This window comes from Nycticebus coucang, chromosome 13 (assembly GCF_027406575.1).
Source record: "Nycticebus coucang isolate mNycCou1 chromosome 13, mNycCou1.pri, whole genome shotgun sequence".
NCBI lineage: Eukaryota > Metazoa > Chordata > Mammalia > Primates > Lorisidae > Nycticebus > Nycticebus coucang.
Window position 1 is genome coordinate 29,008,828 of NC_069792.1, and position 23,884 is coordinate 29,032,711.

Consider the following 23,884-nt stretch of genomic DNA (forward strand, 5'->3'; position numbering starts at 1 on the left):
GAATTATGTGCAGTTTCTATTGGTCACAGTCACAGGTACTCCTAACATTCTTACAGTATGTTGCTTCCATTCATATTTAAAGGACATGCTAAATGCTAAATTTCAGTTAGAAGTTAGTAAAACTAAAAATGTAATTTTCCTATACAAATCCTACTCTCCTGAATTCTATTTATGTACCTCTTTGACATGGATTAAGAATGCTCTACTCTGTGGTAACATTAACTGCCAATTTTGGAATTGCTACCGAATTTGGGAATTAATAAACAGAGGGATGGAAATACCTCGGTGGGCAAAGGTGCTTCCCCGGCCCTGTGCATTTGCACAGGTTGCTGGACAAATGCACAGTGTAAAGCGGCCTAGTGGTGGGCAATTCCAAGAGCCAAGCATGTCAAATGAGTAAACTCCATCTCCACAGAATCCTAGTGACAAGGAACCTCCCTACTTGGAAGTGCCTCAATAATTGGCAAGAAACCCTGGCTCAGCTGCCAACAGAGCAAATTCTAGGCCCATTTTCCTTTAAATTCAACCAGCAAACTGCTGATATGGTCAGAAATTGGGGAAAGAAGCAAATGGAAAGGAGGAGAAAGGAATAGAGATACAGAGGGATAGGGAGAGGGAGAGAGAGAAGAGAATCTAATCAATAGCTGGTGTGAATTTAAAGAGTTAAAGAAAACGCTAATACGCTTATTTCATTCCCACGGCAAATTCTAATAAATTCTTAGGGAAAGAGATAGAGCCAGCCGTTAATGTGGATCCTGCTTCTTAATTTCCAAATGTTAATAGCTGTCACCAGAGTGGTCTATCCAATTAGGTTGTAGGGAGAGTACACGGAGGAGGGGAGGAAATGGGAGGAAGGGGTGCTGAAGGGAACATCTGTCTACTAGTACACCACCAAACAGTAACAAAATCTTGGGGCGACCCTGCTCTGTTTCCTTGAGCGCTTTCTCTGGTCGGCCCCACTCCTCCACTCTTTGGGAGATTCCCGTTCTGTTACGTAGAGAGAGGTGAAAGGTCCCAGCTTTCACGATTGTGACTGGTTTGGGCTGTGTGTGTGTGTGTGTGTGTGTGTGTGTGTGTGTGTGTGTGTGTGTGTGTGTGTGTGCGCGCGCGCGCGCTGCGGGGAAGGTGGAGCGTGCTACAAAGGGCTTAGAAAGACTGATTAACAATTTAAAGTATTTTTCAGAGTGTCTAAAGACAATCCCAGTTCTTCAATTCAGCGAAATGAACAATGCTGATAAGAAAGACCAAGAGGGTGGGAAACCCACACAGTAGAATGGAGCTGTCCAAGCAGCTTGAACGATAGGGGAGCGCTTGGAGGAAGGACGCTATGCAGAGAAAGTCTCTCTGACTCTTCTCTCTCCGTTCGTAATCAACCGATGCTGCATCTGTAAAAACATAAAATAGAAAATAAACCTCCAACCCTGTGGGGAAGAATCGTCTGGCGCAGTTTCCAGGCGCCTTCTCTGCGGCCGCAGCATTTCTGCTCCCCCCGCGGTTGGCGCGGAATGCGATGATCCAGCCCCGGGCGGGGGATGACTTCATGCGGCCGGAGCTCGGCGGCGGGAGCGGCAGCTGCAGCTGCAGGTGGGGCTGGGGCCGGCCCGAGCTGACCACGCACACTGCCCAGCGCGGCGGGACTGCGGCCCGGGGCCTCGGGTGCCCAGGACATGCGCTGACTGGCTCCAGGGAAGGTAAGCAGCCTGGCTATTATTAGCTTTGGCCACGCGGCGCGGTGTTTTCCGCTTGGTTGGTTGATTAAGGGGGTTTGCGGTACAGAAGGAAGAAGGGGATAACCCTACCGCATTCTGCAATAGGAAAGGACCGACAGCCCGGGAGGCAATGTTAATCGGCCGAGTGCTGGAGATTGGAGGAGCGGTGTTACTGGGCAAACAAAGGAGGCGTTCAGGCTCCGGAGTGTAGACTCTTCAAGATGATCGACTATTTCAATGCTAGATTCGCTTAGACGGTGAAAAGGATTCAAAATATAAAATAATCTGAGTTGTTCTTTCTTTTACCTTTCCGCCTCCGACCTTCAGACTTGATTATTTTCTGTTTTTGGAGCAGGAGCCTGTGGAGTAGTCTCAAATCTTCCCTCTTTTTCTGTAGTCCTTTCCAGTTACTAGAATGGGTCTGTGCTCATCGCAATGTCAGAACACCTGCTTCAACACTGAATATTTAGAAAGAGTCTCTGTTTGGAGGACAAACTTCTCGAGTTCATCTTGGATTGAGCAGCACTGGACGTCGCTTCTCCCTTCCTTTACCGTGTTCTCTGTCCATCATTTCATTGATCCTTTTCAGAGATTCGGTCCGTTTGCAAGCAAACTCATGCCCATTTTTAAACACTACCTGGGTTCCATGATTGATTTTGTCAAGGACCCAGGAAGGGCATTGCCTCACACAGGTTTTCGTATTTGGTCTTCTCTCTCATACTGCCCGTATTATCTGTGTGCTTTCCCCAAATTCACGGGATGAAATATCCTGCTTTTAGCCCAGTGCAATATGGTTTCCCCTAACTACCTTCATTGAATGTAGTCACTGCGGCTACCAGAAGGCTTGGAAGGACAAACAGAATATACTGGGGTGTGAGGGATGTTCCCTGTGCATAGACAAAGGTGGAAGTAAAGCTGTAAGTGCCAGTCTGTCCATTTTTGCTTGAAATTCTTTTACTCTAGCTAGATTTTGAGACAAATAGCTGTTAGGGTTTTGGGTAAGTCCGCACCGCCAAAGCAAGCAGTTTGTCCTAGGATTCCCCAATATCCTCAAAAGTTTTGAGAGAGGCTTTCCCCATAGGCAGTCAGAAAGCCAATGGAGCTGCCCAAGCTAGACTTCGTGTTATTTGATCAACCTCAAGTTGCCCCCCATTGACAGGTTCCTACCACTTGTCCTAGGATTTTCCCCACAGACCCCCTGTGACGAGCTCAAGTGCCTATTCTGGTTGCCACCTGGAGTTGTATATTTGAATAATCTGTGACATGGTTAAAATGGCTGTTATGGGGATTGCAAATATGCCATTTTACCAACAGAGCGCAGTTGCAATAAGCCAGATTGTAAGTGGTCTGTGTGCCAATATTCTATTTAAAAGATCTGTTTTCTTTAAACTTGAAATTAGAGAGACAGTCTGACTCAACAGCCATGTAATTTTAACTAGTTAAAATAGGAGATCAATGAAAAAGGGAGGCAGAGTTTATAGCTAAAAAATGTATTTCTGTTTACCTTCCATTTTTGATATTGTTTTTAAACAAAGATACTGATTCTGAAAGACCATGTCGAGTCTATTATTACTAATATTACCTTTTTGATTACAATTTCCTTTTCATAAAATACACTTTAGAAATTGATACAGAATTAATTACTATAGAATTATATATATTATATAATTATATATTATTAACATAGAATTCTATATTAATGTGCAAAAAAAAAAGACCCAAATATTTGAATTAGTTTCTTTGTCTCTACCCTCAGTATAAGAGGCAAAAGAAATGGAGGGGTGGAAAAACCCCATAAAGTGGCCCATTCCAGGAACTGTCCCTGGAATCTTAAAGACCTCACAACCATTTGTTGTTGTTGTTGTTTGTGGTTACTGTTATTAGTGTATGTTGAGCATGGTTTTGTATTGAAATATCAAATTTTCCATATTCTAGAATTTTGACTAAGGCACACCAACAAGAAGAGGGAACAAAGAAAAACAGTAACAGTAAAACCCTCTATACTAACATAGTTTTTCCTATTACTAAAATAGTTAACCACAAAAATCATGATTCTGAAAAATAAGTAATGATGAATATTAATATAATAATTTTTTTTTTTTTTTTTTTTTTTGTAGAGACAGAGTCTCACTGTACCGCCCTCCGGTAGAGTGCCGTGGCGTCACACAGCTCACAGCAACCTCTAACTCTTGGGCTTACGCGATTCTCTTGCCTCAGCCTCCCGAGTAGCTGTGACCACAGGCACCCGCCACAACGCCCGGCCACTTTTTATTGCAGTTTGGCCGGGGCTGGGTTCGAACCTGCCACCCTCGGCATATGGGGCTGGCGCCCTACTCACTGAGCCACAGGCGCCGCCCAATATAATAATTTTTTAATGCCTGCAATCCTAGCACTCTGCAAGGCCAAGACAGGTGGATTGCCTGAGTTCAGGAGTTGGAGACCAGCCTGAGCTAGAGTGGGACCTGATCTCTAAAAATAGTCAGGCGTTGTGGCTGGCACCTGTAGTCCCAGCTACTTGGGAGGCTGAAGTTGCTGTGAGCTATGACACTACAGCCCTCTACTGAGGGTGACAAAGTGAGACTCTGGCTCAAAAAAAATGTGTACATATATAATAATTATTTTTAATAAATTAGTAGGGTATATAAAATATGGAAGTATAATGACATTTTTTATAATGTTAGAAGTCATCTTTCTGTTGAAGAGCATGCTGTTCATAACAATATCGTGAGGAGAATTAGAAATTGAAAGCATTTATCAGTTGGTCTCTGAAGAAACTAAACTCTGGCAAATAATAGGGCCTAGTGATTTTAGAGGTGAGATTAATCCACTAAGTTATCATGGACTGGAGTTGGAGAAACATCATTGGGAATTAAGAAAACATTTGGAAAATTTAATTTTCATTTTAACAGAACTAAAGAAGACTATTACATTTAAGGGATTTGTGAATTCATACCATGTGTTGTTTAAACAAATTTGAGGGAAATTTCTAAATTCAGAAACTAAAGGTGAAATCTATGTGTGTTTTTATGTCTGAAACTGCTTTATGACTTTATTTCCTTTTCTTTAAGTGTTCCCCAGACAAAGGAAAAATTAACGGACTGGAGTTCAGAAATATAAGAGGAGTAAAAAAAGGAAGAATATACATGATTACATGCTAAATGAGCTGCAGGCATTTTTGTAGGTTTGACAAGATAGAACTGAAGTCAATCTATGGCTTTCTAATCATGTGAAAAAACAGCTGACAGCCGGGCACAGTGGCTCAGGCCAGGCAGGTGGCTCATCCCTGTAATCCTAGCACTCTAGGAGGCTGAGACAGGCAGATTGCTTGAGCTCTGGAGTTCAAGAGACCATTCAATTGAACCCAGCCTGAGCAAGAACAAGACCCCATCTCTGCTAAAAATAGAAAAATTAGGTGGATGTTATGGTGTGCATCTGTAGTCCCAGCTACTCAGGAGGCTGAGGCATGAAGATCACTTGAGCCCAAGAATTTGAGGTTGCTGTGAGCTGTAAGGAAGCCAGAACACTCAACTCCAGAGTGACAGAATAAGACTCTGTCTCAAAAAAAAAAAAAAAATCAGTTTGGTGCACAGTGTTTTATTAGCACCTTAAGAGTAGAAAAGGAAGAGTCACATTTGCCCTTTCATAACAAAAGAGCACTTTGTGGTGCTGCATTACTGGGTTAGCTACAATTGAGATAGCCTTGTTTTAAGATTTTGAGAAATGGAAAAGAAAAATAAGTTGGTATAAATCAGGCTGAAGAAGAAATGTCTATTTCTTTTCAACCAGTTACTCCACAGACAATGGGTAGAAAAAAGTGCTACTTTGAAAGTTACCAATGACCTCATATTTGCCAGTAACTTTCTCACTAATCTCCTTAAAGTACCTCAGGCCCAGTCTAAACCCCGGGGTGTGTATTTGTAATTCGTACCCCGTGATAGCATACTTATCTTTGTTTATTCCTTTAGCCCATCCTGCTAAGTGTTGCAACCTTGCTTGCATCAGACCCTGTCTCTTCCATGAAGCCTTCTTGCTACCCACTTGCTTCCCTACTCGGAAGTGGTTTTTCTCTTGTCTAAATTCCTTTCTATTTTGGTTTGTCTTTTCATATGAACACACTTTGTCTCCTCTTTTAAATTAGACCATGAGAACAAGGTCTGGAACTAACTACTGTTTATTACCTGCAACTCCTAGTGTAGAGCCTAGCTTGCACATGTATATGCAATAGTAGGTGTGCAGCAATTTGATTTTAGTGAAGAAATGAATTAGTGAGGAAATAACTGGCCAGTCAGCTAGCCTCTCGTTACATATGCAAGCACTAATTTAGTTTTTTAAAAATCCTTGCATAATAGTAAATGTAGTGTAATTTGTGATTATATGCTCTTAAAAGTTTATTAGCTCATATATATTGAAAGTATAGTAAGTATAGTAAGTTTCGTTTTATACAAAACTTTAAAGAAGACATTGTACTTGCTTTCAGCGTGTGTGCTTTCTAAGCAGGGAGAAGCACCTTACATTTATGAGCATTCATTTTGTTATGAGGCGCCCTGCTAGGGACCTTTTCATTTATGGTGTCTCATTTCATGCTTCTACTACATACCAATTTTACACTGAGAAAACTGAGGCCCATAAATGTCACTTAAATGCCGGAGATTTTTTCCACATTCTCATTCTGCACTTTGAAGTGTTAACGGTGAAGGAAAGCCTTATAAAAACAAGATCAGAGCCATCAGAGTAGTTTAAAATTGTTCTGTGATGAATCTTTCCAGTGGGGTGTTCATCCTTTGATAATACAATAAAGTCTGTGCATTTCCTCTGCGAGTACATACACAAACATACACAATAGATTTTGCATACCAATGTAGTGTTTATGGATCCACTAAAACCGTCCTTAGCAAACGGTTAAAGAACATCTATTTGGGCTCCCTTTGACGATAGATAGATATGTCCTTTATTAGCCCGTGCATTTTCTTTACTCTGTTATAACTTCTATTGTTCTCCCTAAACTATATGCGGACCTGACCTGAGAGCTCTTCACTGGCATTGAGACAAAGACAGCTGAGATGACCAGGAAGCAAGTTCCAGTGAGAACAGTGACTCAGAGAACCTTGAGGCATGGAAAAGGCATCCTACAGGGAGCTCCAGATGTTATTCATACATTCCAAATGATTTATTTAGATTTTCTAATCAAAACCATTTTTATAAAAAAATAAGCGGTTCTCAGACTTAGAGTACTATACTACCAAACATGTAGAAAAACATTGGTAGTGGTTGACCAGTATAGTCTACATTGAAATAAATTCAGTTGTCTTAGGATATACTTATATCTAGCAGAGAGTTGCTTATCTTTCTGGTAATACTGTCTGTACTAAAATGTTGCTTATGCCAAGGAAAAAATGACAAGTTATCATTATCCTTCTTAAGTGTTAAAACAATTGCCAGCCTAAGTGAATTACGCCTTATGTGAGATGCATAAAAATGCATTACAATTCTTACCTGATATTTAAGGGGGCTGGTACTTAGTATTCAAAAAGGTGTTAATAACTTTAATCTAGGAAAAAAACAGATGGAGAGAGAGAAAACTGAAGAGGACAACTTAAGCTGTTACTTTCTTTGTTTCCCTAATACCATTTTTTGTATCCCAGATACGATAATAACTATATGAGCTGTTAAATAATGTGAAATTTTATGGAAACTTCATAAAATGCCCAATTTAATGTGAATTTGTACTTTATTTTATAGTAGATTTTACAATTTTTTTCATGGTAAAATATACATAACACAATTTACCATTTACCCATTTTTTAAGTGTACAATGCATTGGTCTTACTAAGTGCTACATTCACAATATTGAGCAACTATCACCACAGTCTATTTTTAGAATTTCTCATCATTCCAAATAAACTCTATAGCCTTATCCCTGGCAAACTCTATTCTACTTTCTCTGCCTATGAATTAGCACGTACATACAGGCACATACAGGTGGAATCACACAATATTTGTCCTTTTGTGTCTGCATTCTTTGTCTTAGCATGTTTCCAAAGTCCGTCAATATTGTAGCATGTATCAGAATTTTATTCCTTTATCATTTCATTCTATGTATATACCACCTATAGTCATTTTTGGTTGCAAAACACTTTCAGTACTTTGTCTTCCCATTACATTAAAGATGTCTAGCATATAACACTACTATATTATCTTTAATACTTGCCTAGTAATGTGTACGGTAAGTGTGCCACAGTTTATTCAGTCAAAACCCATTGACAAACATTTATTATGCTACACGTGTTTTGGTTTTTGTTTTAAGCTATTTGGTAATGCACTTAGCAGTGCATATGTCTTTATACACTGGTGCTTTTACTTTTGGTGGAAGAAGACTTGAAATAGTATGAATTGGTCTTGTTGGGTCAAAGATTATGCTTAAATATTTACAATTTGAATGGGTACATTAAATATATAAATCATGAGCTTCCTTAGCAGATGTATTTCTGTATGTTCTGGAAACATTTCCAGCTCTTAAAATGAGTACAAGTAATATAAGGAAATCTAACATGATCTCAGTAAGGGAATTATCACTTTTTTTTCATTTCCAGTACATGGAAAAAAAATATTATGCTATACATAAATATCAGAAGAATTGAAGTCTCTCAATCATACATTACATAATTTCAAAATACTAAAGAGTACATCACAGCTGTCAGTCAGGTCTTATGTATATGACAAACATTGTGGAAAAGTGAAAAATATCTACAGCTAGTTTCATTTGTTTTCTTAAGCTTCAGCAATAGGTTATTTGTATCAAAGTGAAATCTAAAATTTGGTCCATTTTTTCATTCAAACTTAACTACATCAATGGTAAATCTTTTATTTTGCTTTTGTTTAGTTTCTCTTTAAAGTGTCTTTACATTTTATCCTTAAATAGAGGAATTAAAGTACAGTCATGAGAATTTCTTCTCTAAGCTAAACTACAGAATATTCGGAATATGTGAAATGTAAACAGACTGTCCTTAGCAGAAAACAATCTTGATTGCATTATCCAAGAGCAGAGAAACAGAAGGGTTGCTGGAGATTGCATCATGTTTCACTTGAATTAGGTAGTAGGCAGGAGAATTGCCTAAGCCCAAGAGCTGGAGGTTGCTGTGAGCTGTGACTCCTCAGCACTCTACAAAACATGCTTAAAGAGCAAGGACGAAGCAATACAACCACACTTTCTGAGATAGTGCACTACATTGGCTGTGAGATCAGAGGGTAGAAGCATCAGTCTTTGGTCACTTCAACTATAACAGCAACATAACCTGTTGCATTTCTCAGTTGTACACTGCAGAATTTGACTGGAAAAGCATAGAATGTATGTACTTGCAGAGACTTTATTGAATTATCAAAGGATAACACCCCAAGTTTGAAAAGCACTGGAAAGACTAATCACAAAACAATTTTAAACTACTCTGTAATATCTTTAATGCCATGTCTTGCACTACTTTCTAAATCTCTCACCCTAAGGTTCTCTGATAATTGAAAAGTGGTGGGAAATGGCCAGGAAAAAAAACTTATTTTTGCTAAGATTTGAAGGAATAATGTTGAATCTGAATTGGTAGCCATCCACTGAAAATAATCTGTTTAAGTCATCCAAATATAGATTCAGATTTAAAAACCAGAAAGTTCTAAATGGTAACTCTGGTAATATATCAAAACTGTAGAAAAGGAACATTGTGTGTATGAGTTTCTAATTATAAGATGTGCTTACTGAAGAAGAATGCATTTTTAAGGATTCATTCTGAAAAGACTATTTTAGTGCCTTTTAAAACAACTACCCTAAAAAGTGTAATAAGTCATTGTCAGACTTATTAATCTTTCATCTGACTCCCAAAGCTGCTTTCATCAAATTTGTGCTTCCCTGCAGTTGAGTCAAGCTGAGAAAAATGGGGCTGATGTTCTTAATTATTTGTTACATACTCATATGTATTAGAATCACTTAATGATTAGTACAGGAGGGTTTTGTGATAAGAAAAATTAGGTATTGAGAATTTCCATTGGTAAAAGTTAGCTAAGACATAGCTGAGGATCAGAGAAATCTAAATTAGCTTTTTTTCATCTTCTGCATATCAGAGAACAACTCAGGATTGCAAAGCAAGGCATGAGAAACTACCATTTGATAAATTTTATAAATATTTAAATTTCTAGGCAGCTTATCAGCATCACATCTATGGTAAGCATCTAGTAAATATAAATTGTTATTACTTCATAAATTAAATATCAAAAGCATAAAAATTTTTGTATCTCAATTAGTCAGTGTGGTATTTGCTTTTAGTATAGGCATTTACATAATATTTGTTGAACAACAAAATGAATTTTAATACTACTTATTTTTTAAAGCTGCCCTCCTAACAGAATACAATTAGTATTGAATACAAGTTAATTCTGATTATTTTTATAGACATGGCTGCTGAATATTATGGCTCCTTTTTCCCTGTTTTTGTTTCAACATATATGCTTCCTTCTGGAATTTTATGAGATGGAAATTAGAGGTAATTCATATTTTAGTTTGAGGTTTATCAAGTGAGCAGTTTGTAACACTCAACCAAGTAGAGCCCATTTAGCTGGGGCAGGAAAACATTGGACATTCTCCTTTCTTCACCTGCCACAGAATTAGACTTTTAGAAAACTCAAAAAGCAAGACACAGATTATAATAAAATATTAGTTGGTAGCTCTTTTAATCCCCATGTCTTTTTCCATATCATTTATTGTGAAGAACACAATTATAAGGAAAACGGAATAATAATAATTTGAAACTTGTTCCACCTCCATGCAAGCTTGAGATAGTAGATGTGGCTGTCTTCACTGGACTTCATAAAGTCATCATCTCACTACAAAATTCAAATCTGATGCTAAAATGATTTGACACTAAACAATCCATTAAATAAAGTGGTGAAAGTTGGCATCTTGATCATCTTTTCAGAAAAAAATTACTAGCCTTTTTAGGTAAAATACTTAAATGTTTAAATTTTCCCTTCAAAACGGAAAATGAAATAAAATGGCATTATAGTGTTATAAAAGCAAAGCATTTTGATTGATGTCAAAGTGTCTGACTCTAATGTTTTTTATCATAATGATAATAATTTTATTCCTAGAGCTCACAGACAGCTCTTGGTAATATTCAAGGTCAATCAAAAAACTCTAAACATTATCTTTGAAGTATTCTAATCACCCTGTCTCTATTTATTTTTATTTTTCATTTATTTATTTGGGTAGGTTGTGTTTACTGCTTATGTTTAGATCATGTTTTTCAGGAAATTAATTTGGGCTTTGAATCCCACCTCTACAATTTACCAGCAATGTGGCTTATATAAATCGCTTAATCTCTTTGAGTTTTTTCCTGATATTTGAAACAGGAAAATCACAGAATTGTCGTGAGGATTAAAGAAAATAACATAAAAATAAACTTAGTGTGGTATCTAAAACATGCACGGTAAAGAGTAGTAAATGTTTTTCATTTTTACCGCTTTTATTCTCATGGGAAATTTATAACCAGACCTCATTAGCACACCATTCCCCAATGTTTATGAACTGCTATATTTTTTAATCTTTGATCACATAAGTTAAAATTAGCCTTGAAAATGTTTCTAAATCTCACTGAAGATGTCTCAATATAGGTAATGGTCATGTTCGGAGGGGTTGAGACCACCACATTGCAAAGTTCTCAGGCTCTGATCTGGCAGTGGCTGTGGGACTTAGACTTTCCTTCTATTTTTAACTCTTTAAGTAGTTGATTGGATGACCTGGGAAAAGTCAATTGACTTTTAATTCTGCATCTTATTTTCTTTCTGATTGTACCATATGTCTAATCGTTCTTTTCACTGACTCATTATCAGAAATGACATTAAGGATTTTATAAAGATGTTGATTTCAGAAGCAAAGTGGCCTATAAATATAAAATAGGAATGCCATAGCCTTTGACGATCCTGCTAATTATCTGGCTAATACTCTAATAGGTTTTGTTTTTTAATAGGTAGCTGTTAAAGAAGTTTCATATTGTTAAATTGTCCAAAAAGTTATACCTCCATTGTACATCGTATGTTAAGGACTCCTGTTGATCTGTGATACACCTGTTTTTTATTGAAGTCCAGAGAATGTCCCGAAACCATGTAGGCATTATTATTCAGGGAATTATTACTAGGTGCTACTAAATATATTTGATCAATAGCAACACCTTTAAGCCAGAACAAAAAATAGAGCCCCCTTTATTGTGAAAACAATGACCAGAAACACAAGCCTATAAAATCTGCATTTTTTTATCACATAGACATGCTTTAGTAGGCTGACAAATTTGTTAGGGGTTGAAAAGCACATAATTTAAATTGCTTTTCTATTATTGATATGGGCCATTTGGGTTTAAGGAAACAAGTACTCAACTGCCTAGGATCTTAATGTTTAATATGTAAGTCTGTTTTTCACAAGGGAGAATTTTGTGGTAGTTAAACACTTCATCCAAATTTGAAATAATTTATTGCACTTGGGAGAGTCTTTTCATTTACTCTGCATATAGAATAACCACTCTTTCACATAAAGGGTGTAAGTTGTTAATACAAAAGTTTGTCTTAAATTTTCAGGTCAATATTGTTCTTGTTTGAATACTTAATTCATTAGCAGTTCACCAAAGGCATGAGGAGGGGTAGACTTTGAGCATAGTTGATTCTAAAATGAAATGTTGCAAACAATAAAAGTTACATGCACAAAATATGTGTACACACTTGTATACACATATTATAAATGAATTCATATATTTTATGTGCATTGTAAAGTATATTTAACCAGTTATTTATGTGAATATATGTGAGTGTGTTTATGTATATATTAATTTTTTTCTATTTCAAGTTTTTGATTACTTTAAAGTTGAATTTCTTTTAAAATAAACAGATAGGACCATGGAGAAGCATTTGAAGAATACTTTTGCAAAGAAGTCATTTTTCAAAGAAAAATTATTTTTTCACTGGAAATTTATTTATATTTGTTTATTATTTTTTTGAGACAGAGTCTTAGTTTGACACCCTTGATAGAGTGCTAAGGCATAGCTCATAGAAACCTCATACTCTGGGGGTTAAATGATGCTTTTGCCTCAGTCTCTCAAGTAGTTGGGACCACAGGTACCCACCAGGTGCTATTTTTAGAGACAGGGTCTCACTCTTGTTTGGCTGGTCTTGAACTCCTGAGCTCAAGGAATCCACCTACCTCAGTCTCCCAGAGTACTAGGATTATAGGTGTGACCCACCATACCTGGCCATACAAATTTATTTTTTGAAGTCAAAAGAATAGTGTTAATGATTTCAAAGTGATTCGTTAGTATATGAATATGAATATGTATTCACCTATCCTAGATTGCCATTTTTGTGAGATAATTTTTAAATATTTATTTCTTTATTTAAACAATATCTTACCAGGGTACATTTACTGTACAATTATGTGAGAAAAGTGACAAATTTGTCTTTCAGCTTCAAAAGTGGTGAACCTGTTTTTTGTTTTTTTATCCGTCAGTTCTTTGGTCTTCTGTCAGCTTTTCTGCTTTGAGGAATACATTGTCCGATATATGAGAAATTCTTTTGTACATCTGTATTTCGTGCCATAATTTTCCAGTGCTTCACAAAATCCTAATTTGGAAGGTTCTTATTTGTATTGAATGTTTCAGAATAGCGATTTGTCCTTTGTGTATCATCAGATCTGTTAGGTATTTCTCCCTCTTTATGTTGAAGAATGAGAAGAGAAAAGGAGGAAGAGAAGTGTTTGCACCACTGGATATTTCACCTCTCTTTTTATACTTATACTAAATAAGCTAGATCTTTTCTTATAGTAGAACTAGAAATCTGAGAGTAGCAGTTACATAGCCCCAACGTTATATGTAGACCAAATATACTATAATTTCTTCAAGTACAATAAGGCGGCCAAACTTGGTCTGGCATTTGTTTCAGTCTTTCTCAGCACCCTAACACAAGTAGTGTACTATTAACTAGATTTTTTGGCTCCATTCATAACTCTTTTTTTGGATGGGGGAAGTCTCACTACGTCACACTTGGTCGAGTGCTATGGCATCACAGCTCACAGCAACCTGAAACTCTTGGTCTTAAGCGATTCTCTTGCCTCAGCCCCACAAGTAGCTGGGACTACAGGCACCCTCCAAAACGCCCGGCTATTGTTTAGTTTTAGTTGTCATTGTTGTTTAGCAGGCCTGGGCCAAGTTCGAATCCACCAGCACCTTTGTATGTGGCCAGTGCCCTAACTGTTGAGCTACAGGTGCCGAGCCCATTTCATAACTCTTTTCTACAGAAGTTTATTTTAACAAATGCCATGAATTGAATTGTTAGGTGTCCTTTTGCTTTTTAACTGATAGCCCTACAATTTAAAAATGCTCAAAGGCCAGACTTGTCAATTAGAACATATAAGCGTAACGAAAGTAGTATTTCTAAAATTAACTCAGAAATACATTTATTTTAATGTTAATGACATAGAATCTTAATGATGTGTGTTTATTAGGATGCTTTATAAATTGGGCAGCACCTATGGCTCAGTGGGCATAGTGCTGGCCCCATATACTGAGGGTGGCAGGTTCAAATCTGGCCCTGGCCAAACTGCAACAACAACAAAAATAGCCGGTCGTTGTGGCAGACCCCTCTAGTCCCAGGTACTCATGAGGCTGAATAGAGAGAATCACCTAAGCCCAAGAGCTGAAGGTTGCTGTGAGCTGTGATGCCATAGCACTCTACCAAGGGTGACAAAGTGAGACTCTGTCTCTAAAAAAAAAAAAGAATGCTTTATAAATTAGTATGTTTTATCATGTATTACACTATGTGTACTAGTGTACACTAGTGTGTACACTAGTGTACTTACACTATCCAAAATTTCTCTCTAGATTGTTTTTAGAACACAAATATTTATGGTATTTCTTTATTGTTTTCATTTTTTTAATTTATTGAAGTATTATATATTTCATATACCTTGGCAATAATCATAGTACTAGTTTAGAAATTTTAATTTAATATAAATATACTAACATCACTTGAAATTGCTACAACATTAAGGTCAAAATTAATTTGAAAATTATTTGAGTTATTCTTCTGGTATCTAATATTTAATGTCTCCAATTAATGCATTATAAAGACAAAAAGATCCCTCATTTAGAATTTTTTCCTTACACATTAAGATGTATCTTATGAATATGGATATTAACAAAATTATACATTTTAGAACATAATCTATAAAATGATTGGCCAATTGGCAGGCAGCTTTTGGAATAAAATCTACCTGATGCTTCATATTTGCATTTTACCATATACATGTGATCTTAATAAAATTGACAAATAACTAGTAATGATTAATCATTCTTTATAATATGCCTCTTACTAAATGTTAATAAAGTATAGAATAGGCAACAGTTCAATAGTATTTAATCAGAATTTTATTTAAAATCATGTGATCTTTATGTCTGTAGTGCTTTTATATCTACCACCTCTCTTAAGTTAAAGGAAGTTTTCTAAAGCTTTTATGTCAGCTTTTGAGTGGATAAATCTTTAACATTTTTTATTTTTAAACATACTAATTAAAATTTGTACATGTTGGGCGGTGCCTGTGGCTCAAGGAGTAGGACACCAGTCCCATATGCCAGAGGTGGCAGGTTCAAACCCAGCCCCGGCCAAAAACCACAAAAAAAAAAAAAAAAAAACATTTGTACATTTTATTTAATTAAACATAAACAGCAGAATAGTCCGTGGAACATTTAAACAAACCGACGAAAGTATGAGGATATCAAGGCATATGAACTTCTAACATATTTACTTAGGTTATTTTTGCTAAGATTTATTTTATTTATTTACATCGTAGCTCACAAGTGTTGCCTGTACTAAGTATTTTAAGATTCTTAGAGTAGAAAATAATATAGAAACAAATAAAATAAAAATTCCTTTTAATAAAGTGTTAAGTGAAAATAGCAGAATGTTAAAGAATAAATGATGCATATTCACAACTTGGTTTTGAATATCACAGAGAGGAAATAATTTAAAGAAAATTTTAAATGTAAGAATTTTTATCAACGGTTAAATCAAGACGCAGTTGGTGTGATCTTATTTTGCATTCACAAATTCATCCAATGTGTATATGTTACGTTTAGAACTGTTTGGAAATAAATTCACGTGTTTGGGTGTGTATTTTTAACATTTAAGCATTGCTAAGAGTGTGTTTAAAATTTTCAGATTCTATATAGATTTCAGGAAAATCTACACAGGCCTTGGTGCTAAATATAGTAGAGGAAGGTGAGTTTTCCCTTGTCCTGTGATAATGATAAAGTTGTACTTTAAAAGCATCGTATAATTCTCAAAGTATTTTGTTTTTCTTTTTGAGACAGAGTTTCACCATATTGCCCCCGGTAGAGTGCCGTGGCATCCCAGCTCACAGTAATCTCAAACTCTTGGGCTTAAGTGATTCTCTTGCCTCAGCCTCCCAGGTAGCTGGACTATAGGTGCCTGCAACAATGCCCGGCTATTTTTTGTTGCAGTTGTCATTATTGTTTAGCTGGCCTGGGCTGGGTTCGAACCCACCAACTTCGGTGTATGTGGCTGGTGCCATAACCGCTGTGCTACAGGCGCCAAGCCTCTCAAAGTATTTTTAATCCATTCTCATTAGACCAACCCAAATTTCTAAAGTTGATAGAATGAGAATTATCCTTATTTTACAGACAGGAAAACTGAAGCTGATGAAGTTTAGTGATTTGTCCACATAAATAAACATAGTCATTAAGTGTTAGGGCCAGAATTTAAGCCTGTTTGATGTCATGGATAATCTATTGCTTTCCTGCATGGGAAACTGGTTAATTTTAAGAGATAAACACAAAAATACAAATTGGCCTGGGTTTGCTTCTAGTCACATATTAATCTCAGCTCACGGGAGCCTGAACCAGGACAATCAGAAAGGATTACATAATCATCTCAAAGATGAACATATTAAAACAGGTCCTTATGTTTGATTAAGTTCCTTTTTACTATATTCCAGTTTGTGTATTTTTGTTTCTATCAAGTCTTCTCCTAAACATAGTATACCTCTTGCTTATAAGGTTGTATTGTTCAAAATGCAAGCACTGATGTTGCTCATGGCTTAACTGAGTTAAATGCCACGCCAGTCTAGTTTGTATTGATGTAATGTTGACATTTATGCGATTATATAATTTTATTTATTACACACACAATTGCACATACACAATTACTAGGTCTAATTTAATAGCAATTTTTGCTCTACACTAGAACATTATTCATACAATTTACAACCTAATGGTGACATACAGCCGTATAAGACATCATTTTAAAAAATAACTAAAATTCAAAAAAATTATCTCCTATAATTAATTGGACAATTTTAATGCATTTTTATTAAGTTTCTATTAAGTGCAATGTTATTTAAAAGAGGTCATTTATGAAATCTACCTTAGTTTTTTGATTCTTCTGAACTATCACCACTATAACCTGATTTTTAAAATAGTCTGACACCTACCAGGTACTCTTCCACCTCCTACAAGAAAGGAAGAACAGGAAAGCATTTATATTTTTAATTTTAGTGAAGGGTTATTGGTTTCAGAATTAGTCATTTGCTGTCATTTGAATTTCAAGGATGCTGCAAGTACTTGAGATTCTTTCTGTGTGAATTCTCTGCAATTTTTATATATATTATTAATTTCATCTTTCACTTGGAATTAGCAAAATCATAAGTTTATTTACTATTTCTTGGTCTTCTTCACTCCAAGTATTCAGAATCTTCTCAAAAAAAATATGTCTTGGGACTATTTATTGATAATAGATAATGCCAGCAATGGGTGATTCTGGGTTTCGGGTTTTAAAAAAATGAGAAACTAAATAATTACCTTAGAATTTTTTTCTCCATTTAGTTAATAAGCTATTTACACCAATCACCAAGATCATTGATTTTGAGACTGTAGATCCAAATGCAAATGTTTTGCATATTTAGAGAAGTGAAAAGTCATGGTAGTTACCAGGCTTACTCTCCACTAAACATTGCTTCAAAACAAATGGATTCCCCTCACAAGAATTCTAAGAGGTAGGCATTATTATCATCTGTTTTACAGATGGGCCAACTGAGGCACAGAATGATTGAGTAAATTGCCCACAGTGGTCACATAGCTAGTAAAACACCGAGATAGAATTTAAAATTAGGTGGTCTGTTACTGTGAGTGTCCACATTCCCAGCCCCTGTAATGAAGGCCAGGGTTTTGTTCCCTACTATTTGTTAAAGGCCCATTTACTTGCTTTGCTCAAAGAAAATGAGGGAGGAAAGGAGGTAGGAGTGGTATCAAAATCCTGCCAGCTTGTTGATAATGTGTGCTGTTAATTTATAATGAAGTTCATTTCAGGAACTTGTAGAGATTTCAGGAGAATAAATACTTTAAAATTGTCTCAAGTGAAGTCTCTGGTAATATTAACAAATGGAGACAGCAGGTGGCTTTAGATTTAATTGTAACCATAATTGAAATATACAGCAGTCTCATATTTGGAAAAGCAACAGTTCGAGTGATTTTCACTTTCCTTAACATTATTATCAGCTAGTTTCTCACTGTTGACACCCTCATCTTATTTAGTTTTAGTACCTACTTTTTTTAAAAGTCCATAAATTTTTTGTAAGGTTTTACATTAGGCTTAAATTATAGAAAAATTAAAGGAAATTTATAGTTGTTAGCAGAAAGTAGGTACCCTTATCTTACCCCAAGCCCAATTGTATTTCCATCATAGTTACTCCACCACGAAAGAAGAAATTACTTAGATTGTTCAGACTTTTTAGTTGAATATTCACTGAGCCATATTTCCCTATTGCATAGGGCCACTGTATGTTTAAAAGTACCATGGTTCCCACATAGTGTCTTGCCCAGTACTTGCTCTTCTGAAACCAAGAATAGCCAGTATTCTTGGCACCTGACCCTTAGTCTCTTACCGCTCGCATTCTGTGTACCAAAGGTGAGCGTCATCTAGCACAGTGGTTCTCAATCTTCCTAATGCCTCAGCCCTTTAATACAGGTCCTGTGGGTCATGACCCACAGGTTGAGAACTGCTGATCTAGAAGAACAGTGAACTTTTTCTGCCTTCTACTTGGTAATTTCAAGCACATGAGCCAAGGATTTGGAGCACATCAAATCTTATGTAAATCTCTACACTTATGTGTAGAGAAAGTACATCTTTCTCTACACATACACTCAGAAAATAGTAACATGCTGTACATAAACCTTCAAACTCAAGGTTATCAGGAAGTAATTCTAAATCTGAGATATTTTTTGTGTCTTAATCAACAGATAATTTGCACTTATGTTAACATTTAGTCTGTATTATTCAAATGTTCCTGTGCAGTTTGAATCTATTTCTGTCTTCAAGTGCTTAAAACTAGAATAGATACCTTTAATCAGGGTCATTTAGAACTTTTATTACATATTTAGTATATACCAGGCACTCACTGTCACTAGGTGCTGACAATAAAACATTAAACAGAATGGTAAATAATCCGCACTCTTAATTTTCAAACAAGATTGTTTTGAAAGAGTATTTAAAATTCATACAGGAAATGGGTATAGAAATCATAGGCAAAAAAAAAAAATCCTCAGTTGAATATACATATTTGGCATTTTGGTAATAGAAAAAATCTAACATAGGATTAGTGATTTACAAGATTAGTGAAGTATTATCACTTCAGTTGAACTTTGTTATATTTAAAACAAACAAATTTTTGTTGTTTCAACTAAGCCAACTTTATAGGCTCTTAATAAAGATAGAATGCTTTTACTTGTGATGTGTGGTAATACTAGTATTTTGAGAAACTAAACTTCAGCATTTGGGAAATTAGGTATTTCATTGATGGAAATCTAATAGTTGCCCATCAGTTTTATTTCATACCTGTAGAACTGGGGTTCTAAGTTGTATTGTAGAAAAAGTAGGTGAAAGGAATCCCCAGGTCAAAGACATAGCCAAATTCTAATTCTGAACCTCTCTGTTTTGACTGGTTAGTAAATGTTAGTGTTGCAGGACCATCTGCAGTAACAGAGAACATGGTCAAGTTGTTATCATTAAGTTCCACACTGGGTTTTGAGAATTTAGCACTTTCTTAAATACTGTTTCTTTTCCTGCTCTATGACAGGTTGCTTCCAACTTAAAAGAGTCTCAACTCATATGTACCATACATCCAAAAAATAGTCCCTGAGCACATATGCTGTTCCAGATGATATGCTGGTCATTGAGAAGTCAGGTTACTAAGACACAGACTCAACTCTCAAAGGGCCCCCAGGTAGTGAGCCTCTGCTTCTTACTCTTCGAGTGGCACTCAGAAATATCATGGAATTACGCAGCATTCTTACTATAATTAAATGTAGATTGGGACAGATGATTTTTCAAAAATCAGGTTCAATTAAAGCAAGCATAAGAAAGTTCTTTGTGATTTGCCTTGATGAGCATCATTATCTATCACTGAGATATAATAATGGAAGTCAGTGATTGATTCATCAAACACAGCCCTCTGGGAACCAAAATGAATGATGTTTTCTCCTTCAGTCCCTGACTTCCTATAGACATAGTCGAGGCAGCTCAACTTCCCCTGCTGAGAAGCCAGCACTAAACAGCAGCAATGATAGGGGTGGGCTATTTACTTCCACGGGTTGAAAAAATAGATGCATTTGACTTCTTGTCAAGCATTTTGACGTCTTGGGGGAAAAAGTGCTGTTTAAATATAAAGAGCATTTTCTGTTCAATTCCTGTTAGTCATCCTCATAGGGAAATGATCTGTCACATGAAAGACGAGCGTATAGGGTAACTGCCATGATATAAGATTGATTTAGATTTCTGCTAAAGAGATTTTAAAGTAACCAAGTGTTTTAATTTGCAGTTGCTTTTCATGTGTCAGTTACCCACAGTAAATGATATAAAAAGCTATTTAAATTTTCTTTCTAGAATACTCTCCCGGGCATTTTTTTTCTCTCCTTTTTTTTTTTATCTCTTTCTCTTCCAAACCCAGAGGGAAGCAGTGAGTCTCAAGCTTTAAGGTTGGGGTCCACCTGGGTGTGACTGATTCAGTAGGTCCTACTGGGACCTTAGGCCTTAGATTTCTAACAGTTCCGAGGAAATCCTTTGGTTATTGGCCAGTATTTCACATTTGACTCACCACTTCTGAAGTAAAACAGTTTGGAGAAAAGGATGGAATAGTTGTGGGACAGCTGTCTAAGCTGTTGTGGAGATAGCCATTGTTGCCCAGGAGTCCTTTACAATTACAGTGGGCCCTCCATGTCTCTGGTTCTGTATCTGTGGATCGGAAATAGTCAAGAAATTGGCTCAGCACCTGTAGCTCAGTGGCTAGGGTGCCAGCCACACACACCAGTGCTGGTAGGTTCCAACACATCCCAGGGCCTGCCAAACAACAATGACAACTACAACAATACAATAGTTGGGCATTGTGGCGGGCGCCTGTAGTCCCAGCTACTTGAGAGGCTGAGGCAAGAGAATCGCTTAAGCCCAAGAGTTTGAGGTTGCTATGTGCTGTGAGCTGTGATGCCATGGCATTCTACCGAGGGTGACATAAGAGACTTTACCTCTTTCCTATTTGCATGGATGTAGCTGGAACATATTCTTCTTAGTAAAGTATCTGAAGAATGGAAGAAAAAGTATCCAATGTACTCAGCCCTACTATGAAACTAATTTATGGCTTTCATATGAAAGCTATAACCCAGTTATAACCTAAGAATATGGGGAAGGGGGAGAGGAAGGGGTGGGAGGGGAGAGGAGAGGATGGGCGGAGGGAGGGTGATTGGTGGGATTACACCTGTGGTGCATTTTACAAGGGTACATGTGAAACTTAGTAAATGTAGAATATAAATGTCTTAACACAGTAACTAAGAAAATGCCAGGAAGGCTATGTTAACCAGTGTGATAAAAATGTGTCAAACAGTCTATAAAACTAGTATATGGTGCCCCATGATCGCATTAATGTACACAGCTATGATTTAATTTAAAAAAAAGGAAAGAAAAAAGAAAGATTCAAGAAAAAAATAATAATGTAATAATTGAAAAATACCGTGTAAGAGCTATTTTCATAGAATTTAGGTATATAAGTAAGTTAGAGAATATTTACAGTACAGCAGAATTGAGCATCTGCAGATTTTTAGTATCCCAGATTTTGGTACAGGGGTGTCCGGAAGCCAGTCCCTCATCTCCATCCCATGGAAGCAGTCCGGAGTGACTGTCATTGTTCTCTTGGTGAGTGAGCGGCCTGGGGCAGCACAGAATAATCCTCACCTTCCTGTTCAAGCTGAGATTCACAGTGGAACTTTATAATCTCCTTCTGCTGGAGCCTTTCTCAGCTTCAAAATAATCATGGTAATTTCTCTTCTCTGTTATTAAAAAACAAGACAACAAAGAAAAACAAAACTGCAGTGATTGGTAAGGTAAGATTGGTGCTGTATTTTCAACATAAGAAATAACTTGCCATATTACTAGTTAAAATTAGAGGGATATGTTTTCCTATTTTATAAATATGTAATGTGACTGCCAAATGATGCTTGCTTCTTACCTAATATTAGTTATATAGAACAAAAGCATTTCCAGACAAGAGTAATAATAACACAACAGGAACATGGTAACTGTACTTCGTGAAAGAAGTGTATCTCTCTCGGGGGATGAGAAGCTATTAAAATAACATACTAGTACTGTTTGTTCTCTGCTTAAAGACCCAGGAGGCAGTGAAGATATATATTGCTTTGGAAAAGAAAGGAGGGGAATCTAATGAAGGTAGGCAATCCAGTTTTAGTTACTATCTTTGATCATTAGTGATAGTGCAGAGTATAAAAAGGCACAAATGCTATTCATTCCTAGCCTGAGGACAAGGCAGCAACTGGATCTCATTCTGAAATGGAAAAATCCAAGGAAAGTAGAAGTAACAATTGCATAAAAATTATTACTCAATTATTTTTTTTTCTCAAAAGCTCAGTTTCATTTGTTTTGAACTTTACAAAGGCATATGTAGGATTTTTTGTTGGCCCTGAATATTTTATTTGCCCCAAAGTGTGTGTGTGTGTATATATATATTGCTACTGCAAAACAGTCATAAAACATGTTAAAGAGAAATATGCTTTCATTTAATCTATACGATAATCTATACATTCTTTCTGGTGATGCTTCTGAGCTTCTAACTTTAACTCTCCTTCTCCAAGCAATGCCAGGTGCATAGTTAGAGTGACTTACTAGAGCTCAGTGTCTATAGCTCCTTTTTTTTTTTTTTTTAACCTGTGTACCCAAATTTTAACCAAAATTCCCCAAATTAAGAAGGGTTAGTTCCTTAAGCTTCTGACTCATAACTTCCTTCATGTCATACCCTCATGATATTTTTCCCTAAGTGGAAAATTCTTTGGACATATACATCTATTAGTCTGGTAGAATAAAAGAAAGCTATAACATTTTAGCTAAATCTCCATGAAGATTTTAGACTTTGAAGCTTAATTGGCTAAAATTATCAAATACCTTTTTCTACTATCTGAGGCTAACCATTTCCTTGACTCTGAGGGGTGAGGAGTCACAAGGCAACCAGTCCTCACTACAGCTGTGTGACCAGCCTTGTGTGTTCTACTCCCCATCCCCACCACCAGCTCTCTCATTTTATCCATGACTCTTCTCATTCTCTCCACACCAAGAACGTCAGCTTCCTTGCTGTGCTTTCAACACACTGAGCAGTTCTCCAACCCAAGGCCACTTACAATTTCATCTACTGGAAACATTCTAGAAAAATAATCTATATGTATGCAAATAGAATTTAATAGAGGATATTATAATAAGATGAAATTACCTTTAAGTCTCTGGTCAAATGTCACCTTATCAGTGAGGTCTTGATCGTTCTGTAAAAAGTAATTTTTGCACATGCAGATGCACACATTTACTCTTGCCCACACTCAGATATACTTGATACTACTTTTTTTCATATATTTTGTCCTCTGGCAATCAATATATTTTTGAGTTATTTTCTACCCACCACCCCACCCAACTAGAATCCAATTTCCAATTTGAGAGCAGTATCTTGGATTTTTATTATTTTTTTATTACAGGACCTACCTATAATATAGTAGGAGCCACTCAATACTTACAGAAGGAAAGAAAGGGAGATAATGTATCCT

At 36.4% G+C, this 23,884-nt stretch overlaps 1 protein-coding gene across 2 annotated transcripts in view; it reads left to right on the forward strand.

Moving 5' to 3' along the window:
- The first annotated feature begins 1,528 nt into the window (after positions 1 to 1,528).
- The window catches only part of PKIA (cAMP-dependent protein kinase inhibitor alpha), an 81,105-nt gene continuing 58,749 nt past the window's right edge, over positions 1,529 to 23,884 (forward strand). The window contains exon 1 of one of the 2 annotated variants that reach the window (XM_053559386.1): positions 1,529 to 1,691. The gene's annotated coding sequence lies outside the window, so the exon portion shown is untranslated. The remainder of the gene's footprint in view (positions 1,692 to 23,884) is intronic. The other variant, XM_053559388.1, reaches the window with a different exon arrangement.